We start from the raw sequence: 8,783 nt of genomic DNA, 5'->3' as shown, positions 1-8,783 counted from the left end.
ACCAACAAATGGCTTGAGGCCATGAAACCTGATGTTGGATCCATGTATGAAAACAAAGTATGGACTTTGGTGGACTTGCGTGATGACCGCCAGGCCATTGAGAACAAATGGATCTTTAAGAAGAAGATAGACGAAGATGGTAATGTCGCCGTCTATAAAGCTCGACTTGTCGCAAAGGGTTTCCGAAAAGTTCTAGGGGTTGACTAGATACTTTCTCACCCGTAGTGATGCTTAAGTCTGCTAGAATTATGTTAGCAATTGCCGCATATTATGATTTTGAAATCTCGCATATGGATGTCAAAATAGCGTTCCTTAACGGTTTCCTTGAGGAAGAGTTGTATATGATGCGACTGAAAGGTTTTGTCGATCCTAAGGATGCTAACAAAGTATGTAAGCTCCAGCGATCCATCTATGGACTAGTGCAAGCATCTCGGAGTTGGAATATATGCTTTGATGAGGTGATCAAGCTTTTGGTTTTATACAAACTTATGGAGAAGCTTGTATTTACAAGAAAGTGATTGGGAGCTCTGTAGCATTTCTAATACTGTATGTGGATGACATATTATTGATTGGAAATGATATAGAATTTCTAGAAAGCATAAAGGGTTATTTGAACAAGAGTTTATCAATGAAAGACCTGGGAGAAGCTGCTTACACGTTGGGCATCAAGATATATAGGGATAGATTGAGACGCCTGATAGGACTTTCACAAAGCACATGCCTTGATATGATTTTGAAGAAGTTCAAAATGGACCAGTCGAAGAATGGGTTCTTGCCTATGTTGCAAGGTGTGAAGTTGAGTAAGACTCAAAGCTCGACCACGGCAGAAGAAAGATAAAGTATGAAAGTCATCCCCTATGCCTTAGCCACATGCTCTATAATGTATGCTATGCTGCGTACCAGACCTAATGTGTGCCTCGCCATAAGTCTGGCAGGTAGGTACCAGAGTTATCCAGGAGTAGATCACTAGACAATAGTCAAGAATATCCTGAAGTACCTAAAGAGGACTAAGGACATGCTTCTTGTTTATGGAGGTGAAGAATAGCTCGTCGTAAAGGGTTACATCAATGCTAGCTTTGACACTCATCTGGATGACTCAAAGTCTCAAACCGGATATGTATTTATTTTGAATGGAGGAGCGGTCAGTTGGTGCAGTTCCAAGCAAAGCGTCGTAGCGGGATCTACATGTGAAGTAGAATATATAGCTGCTTCAGAAGAAGCACAAGAAGGAGCATGGATGAAGGAGTTTGATGTCTGCTAGAACTATGTCGGTATTTCCCCAAAGAGGAAGGGATGATGCAGTATAGCGACAGTAGGTATTTCCCTCAGTGATGAGACCAAGGTTATCAAACCAGTAGGAGAACCTCCTCACACCACGTAAACAACACCTGCACACAAATAACGATTACTCGCAACCCGACGTGTTAAAGGGGTTGTCAATCCCTTTCGGGTACAGCGCCTCAAGATAAGCAAATAACGTGAGGTAAAAAGTGGTAGATAGGATAAATAGATCACGGAACAAATAAATTGCAGCATGGTATTTTTGTATTTTTGGTTTAATATATCTGAAAATAAATGCAAAGGAAAATAGATCGCAAAGGCAAATATGATGAAAAGAGACCCGGGGGCCGTAGGTTTCACTAGTGGCCTCTCTCGAGAAAAATAGGATACGGTGGGAAAACAATTACTGTTGGGCAATTGATAGAACTTCAAATAATCATGATGATATCCAGGCAATGATCATTATATAGGCATCACGTCCAAGATTACTAGACCGACTCCTGCTTGCATCTACTACTATTAGTCCACACATTGACCGCTATCTAGGATGCATCTAGTGTATTAAGTTCATGGAAAACGGAGTAGTACAAATAAGAACAACGACATGATGTAGACAAGATCTATTTATGTAGAAATAGACCCCATAATAGACCCCATCTTGTTATCCTTAATGGCAACGATACATACGTGTCATTCCCCTTCTGTCATTGGGATCAAGCACCGTAAGATCGAACCCATCACAAAGCACCTTTTCCCATTGCAAGATAAATAGATCAAGTTGGCCAAACAAAACCCAAATATCGGAGAAGAAATATGAAGTTATAAGCAATCATACATATACGAGATCAAAGAAGACTCAAATAACTTTCATGGATAAAAACATAGATCTGATCATAAACTCAAAGTTCATCGGATCCCAACAAACACACCGCAAAAAGGCTTACATCATATGGATCTCCAAGAGACCATTGTATTGACAATCAAGATAGCAAGAGGAAGCCATGTAGCTACAAACTACAAACCCGTAGGTCTACAAAGAACTACTCACGCACCATCGGAGAGGCACCAATGGAAGTCTTGAACCCCTCCGTGATGGTGTCTAGATTGGATCTGGTGGTTCTGGACTCTGCGGTGGCTGGAATTGATTTTCTCGACTCCCCTAGGGTTTCTGGAATATTGGGGTATTTATAGAGCAAAGAGGCGGTTCAGGGGGCACCCGAGGTGGGCACAACCCACCAGGGCGTGCCTGGGCCTCCTGGTGCGCCCTGGTGGGTGCTGGCCCCCTCGAGGCACCCCCCAGGTGCTTCCTTGGCCCACTGGATGTCTTTGGCCCTAAAAAATCCCCAAGATGTTTTACTGCGTTTGGACTCCGTTTGATATGGATTTCCTGTGATGTAAAAAACATGCAGAAAACAACAACTGGCACTAGGCACTATGTCAATAGGTTAGTACCAAAAAATGATATAAAATGACTATAAAATGATTGTAAAACATCCAAGAATGATGATATAACAGCATGGAACAATCAAAAATTATAGATATCTTGGAGACGTATCAGCATCCCTAAGCTTAATTCCTGCTCGTTCTCGAGTAGGTAAATGATAAAAATAGAATTTTTGATGTGGAATTCTGCCTAACATGTTCATAACATTTCTTTTCTTTATAGCATGGACATTTGGACTTTTATATGATTCAAAGCAATAGTCTAGTTTTGACATGAAGACTTTAATACTCAAGCATACCAACAAGCAACCATGTGTTTCAAAATATCAACACTAAAGCAAGTTATCCCTAGCCCATTATGCTCAATCATTGATCCATTCATCAAACACACTCGAATATTAGCTACAGCCAATGCTCAAATATGATCATAGTGCCCCTTAGTTGGTGCTTTATAAGAGAAGATGGAGACTCAATTTCAAAATAAAAATTGCATAAGTAAAAGAAAGGCCCTTCGTGGAGGGAAGTAGGGATTTGTAGAGGTGCCAGAGCTCAAAGCTTAAATTGAGAGATAAAAGTATTTTTGAGAGGCATACTTTTCCCACCAATAAAAATGACTTAGAGATCTCAACACTTTCCATGCTAGATACATCATAGGCGGTTCCCTAACAGAAAATAAAATTTATTCCTTTTTCCACCATTACTTTCACTTTCCATGGCTAACCATATCCACGGGTGCCCTCCATACCAACACTTCCCAAGGAATATTTTATTGAAAACATAAAGTAAGTTCATTTTTAATTTCGGGACTAGGCATCCCTAATACCTTTGTCGTACTCTCGTGCAATGACAAGTGAATAAACACTCATCGTGAGAATCACACATCTAGCATGGAAAATATTGGTCACCCTTCACCGCCTCGCGAGTGGTAGAGGACACAAAAGAGAAATTTATTTTGAAAATTAGAGATGGCACATGCAAATTTGCTTAGAACGGCGTGGAAATACCGCATATAGGTAGGTATAGTGGACTCATAAGGCAAAACTGGTTTAAAGGGTTTTGGATGCACAAGTAGTGATCATACTTAGTGCAAAATGAAGGCTAGCAAAAAGATTGAGAAGCGACCAACCAAAAAAGCAAAGAATCTCGTACCCAAGCATTAAGCATAAGTAACACCGAATAGTATACCACAAGTAGGATATAAATTTCATTGCATAACTATTGACTTCCGTGCTTGCATAACAAACCTTAACATCAATATTCTTACTAAAGCACAATTACTCATTAACATGACACACATATCATATCGTCATATCTCAAAACCATTACTAAGACTCAAGTTCATTTTGTCCAATGATCTTCATGAAAGTTCTTATTATATCCTCCTTGGATATCTATCACTTTGGGACTATTTTCATATGTTGCTTCTGATGAGATAAAACAAATATAAGCGAAGATCATGAGCATAATTTTTCTTTCTCTCAAAATAATCTAAGTGAAGCAAGAGAGCATTTCTTCAAAAATAACAAGGCACACCGTGCTCAAAAAGATATAAGTGAAGCACTAGAGCAAATCCATGGCTCTAAAAATTGAAGTGAAGCATAGGAGCAAGCATAACATAATTTTTGGCTCTCTCAAAAAGGTGTGTCCAGCAAGGATTCAAGACTTAGAACACAAAGCAAAAAAATCAAAGACTCATATCATACAAGACGCTCCAAGCAAAACTCATAATATGTGACAAATAAAAATATAGTTTCAAGTAAAATACCGATGGTTGTTAGAAGAAAGCGGGGATGCCACTCGGGGGAATTCCCAAGCTTAGTTGCTTGCTACTTCTTTGAATATTATATTGGGGTGCCTCGGGCATCCCCAAGCTTAGCCTTTAGCTAATCTTTATTCCTTGATCCATCGTAAGATCACCCAAAACTTGAAAACTTCAATCACACAAAACTCAACAAAATCTTCATGAGATCCGTTAGTATAAGAAAGCAAACCACTACTATAAGTATTGTTGCAAACCTATTCTTATTTTGTTTTTGCATTATATCTACTGTATTCCAACTTTTCCATGTCAAAAACTCATCAAAGAAAACCATAGAATCATCAAAACAAGCACACAATGCAAAGAAAACAGAATCTGTGAAAAACAGAACAGTCTGTAGCAATCTGAATATTTCGAATACATATGTAATTACAAAAATTCTGAAAAAACATGGTTGACGTTAGAAATTTGCCTATTAATCTTCTGAAAAAAGAATCAACTCAAAACCACTCTTCTGTTAAAAATTACAAATAATCTCGTGAGTGCAAAAGTTTCTGTTTTTCAGCAAGATCAAATCAACTTTCAACCAAATCATCCGAAAGGCCTTGCTTGGCACAAAAACTAATTAAAACACACAAAAAACACATATAACCAGAGGCTAGATGAATTATTTATTGAAAACAGAAAGTAAAAATATTGAGTTGTCTCCCAACAAGCGCTTTTCTTTAAAGACTTTTAGCTAGGCATTGATAATTTTGATGATGCTCACATGAAAGACAAGAATTGAAGCACAAAGAGAGCATCATATAGCACGTGAAGAACACGTCTAAGTCTAACATACTTCCTATGCATAGGCATTTTATAAGCAAACAAATTATCAAGGCAAGCAAAAACTTGCATCACATAACATATTCTCAACACGATCCACATGCATGAAAAGTTGACACTCTTCCAAAATAGTGAGATTAACATTAACTAAAGTCATGACCTCTCCAAACCCACTTTTATCAAAAAATTCATAAGATTGAACATTCTCCAAATATGTGGGATCTAAAGTTGACACTCTTCCAAAACCACTTTTAATATTATTGCAAGCATTGTTTTCAATCTCATATTCATCATGGGGCTTAAATAGATTTTCAAGATAATAAGAAGAACCACCCCAATCATGATCATTGCAACAAGTAGTACACATAGTAAAATTAGAATCCCCAAGCTTAGGGTTTTGCATATCATTAACACAATTGACAATAATAGAATTTATAATAACATCATGAATCATGATTTTCTTTCAAGGAGCTATCGTGAATCACTTTATAATTTTCTTCTTTCAACACTTCATCACAATTTTCAGATTCACGAATTTCAAGCAAAACCTCATAAAGATAATCTAGTGCACACAACTCACTAACAATTAGTTCATCATAATTGGATATCTTAGAAAGATTAGCAAGTGGATGAGGATCCATAAAATTTTTGGTTCTTGATTTTCAATAAACACACAATTGTGCCAAGCAAGCGAGCAAACAAGCTAAGTAAGACATAAAGGGCAAATGAAAAGACGGACAGAAAAAGGGCGAATAAAACGGCAAATTTTTGTGAAGTGGGGGAGAGGAAAACGAGAGGCAAATGACAAATAATGGAAAATGCGAGGAGATGAGATTTGGGATTAGGAACCTGGTTGATGTTGAAGATCCTCCCCGGCAACGGCGCCAGAAATTCCTTTTGATGTCTGCTAGAACTACGTCGTTATTTCCCCAAAGAGGAAGGGATGATGCAGTATATCAACGGTAGGTATTTCCCTCAGTGATGAGACCAAGGTTATCAAACCAATAGGAGAACCTCGTTACACCACGTAAACAACACCTGCACATAAATAACAAATACTCGCAGCCCGACATGTTAAAGGGGCTGTCAATCCCTTTCGGGTACGGCGCCTCAAGATAGCAAATAATGTGAGGTAAAAAGTGGTAGATAGGATAAAAAGATCGCGGAACAAATAAATTGCAGCAAGGTATGTTTGTATTTTTGGTTTAATAGATCTGAAAATAAATGCAAAGGAAAATAGATCGCAAAGGCAAATATGATGAAAAGAGACCTGGGGGCTGTAGGTTTCACTAGTGGCTTCTCTCGAGAAAAATAGCAAACGGTGGGAAAAAATTACTGTTGGGCAACTAATAGAATTTCAAATAATCATGACGATATCCAGTCAATGATCATTATATAGGCATCACGTCCACGATTAGTAGACCGGCTCCTGCGTGCATCTACTACTATTACTCCACACATCGACCGCTATCTAGCATGCATCTAGTGTATTAAGTTCATGGAAAAACGGAGTAATACAATAAGAACGATGACATGATGTAGACAAGATCTATTATTGTAGAAATAGACCCCATAATAGACCCCATCTTGTTATCCTTAATGGCAACAATTCATATGTGTCGTTTTCCCTTCTATCACTGGGATCAAGCACCATAAGATCAAACCCATCACAAAGCACCTCTTCCCATTGCAAGATAAATAGATCAAGTTGGCCAAACAAAAACCAAATATCGGAGAAGAAATACGAGGCTATAAGCAATCATGCATAAAAGAGATCAAAGAAGACTCAAATAACTTTCATGGATAAAAACATAGATTTGATCATAAACTCAAAGTTCATAGGATCCCAACAAACACATCGCAAAAAGGCTTATGTCATATGGATCTCCAAGAGACCAGTGTATTGATAATCAAGAGAGAGAGAGGAAGCCATCTAGCTACTAACTACAGACCCGTAGGTCTACAAAGAACTACCCACACATCATTGGAGAGGCACCAATGGAAGTGGTGAACCCCTCCGTGATGGTGTCTAGATTAGATCTGGTTGTTCTGGACTCTGCGGCGGTTGGAATTAATTTTCGTCGACTCCCCTAGGATTTCTGGAATATTGGGGTATTTATAGAGCAAAGAGGCGGTTCATGGGGCACTGTAACGCCCTCGATGCGGCTATATCTCCCATGTGTCGAAGCACGACTTAGAGGCATAACCGCATTGAAAGCAATGTCGCAAGTGAGGTAATCTTGACACAACCCATGTAATACATAAGGGAAAGAGATACATAGTTGGCTTACAATCGCCACTTCACACAATTACATGAATAAAGCATTACATCATCCAGATACAATCAAGGTCCGACTACAGAACCAAAATAAAAGAAGAACCCCAACTGCCACAAAGGTCCCCGATCGACCCCAACTGGGCTCCACTACTGATCTACTAGAACGAAACAACACAAAGGGCAAGATCTTCATTGAGCTCCTCCTTGAGCTTGGTTGCGTCACCTGCTCGGTAACATAGGCACCTGCAAACTGGGTTTGGAAGTATTTGTGAGCCACGGGGACTCAGCAATCTCGCACCCTCACGATCAAGACAATTTAAGCTTATGGGTAAGGTAAAGGCATGAGGTGGAGCTGCAGCAAGCGACTAGCATATATGGTGGCTAACATACGCAAATGAGAGCGAGAAGAGAAGGCAAAGCACGGTCGATAAAAATATGATCAAGAAGTGATCCTATAGCAACCTACGTCAAGCATAACTCCAACACCGTGTTCACTTCCCGGACTCCGCCGGAAAGAGACCATCACGGTTACACACACGGTTGATTCATTTTAATTAAGGTCAACTTCAGGTTTTCTACAACCAGACGTTAACAAATTCCCATCTGCCCATAACCGCGGGCACGACTTTCGAAAGTTCAAATCCCTGCAGGGGTGTCCCAACTTAGCCCATGACAAGCTCTCACGGTCAATGAAGGAATAGACCTCCACCCGAGACACTCCGATCAGACTCGGTATCCCGGTACAACAAGACATTTCGACAGGGTAAAACTAAACCAGCAACACCGCCCGAATGTGCCGACAAATCCCGATAGGAGCTGCACATATCTCTTTCTCAGGGCACAATCAGATGAGACTAGCTACGAGTAAAACCAACCCTCAAGTTTCCTCGAGGTGGCCCCATAGGCAGCTCAGTTCGGACCAACACTCAGAGGAGCACTGGCCCGGGGGGGTTAGAATAAAGATGACCCTTGAGTCTGCAGAACCCAAGGGAAGGTGGTAGGTTGTTAGTGCAAATGGTAAAACCAATGTTGGGCATTGCTGGAGGAGCTTTACTTAAGGCGAACTGTCAAGGGGTTCCCATTATAGCCCAACCGCGTAAGGAACGCAAAATCCGGGAACATAACACCGATATGACGGAAACTAGGGCGGCAAGAGTGGAACAAAACACTAGGCATAAGGCCGAGCCTTCCACC

This window comes from Triticum dicoccoides, chromosome 3B (genome assembly GCF_002162155.2).
Source record: "Triticum dicoccoides isolate Atlit2015 ecotype Zavitan chromosome 3B, WEW_v2.0, whole genome shotgun sequence".
In the NCBI taxonomy this organism is placed as follows: Eukaryota; Viridiplantae; Streptophyta; class Magnoliopsida; order Poales; family Poaceae; genus Triticum; species Triticum dicoccoides.
Note: the sequence above shows the minus strand (reverse complement) of the source record.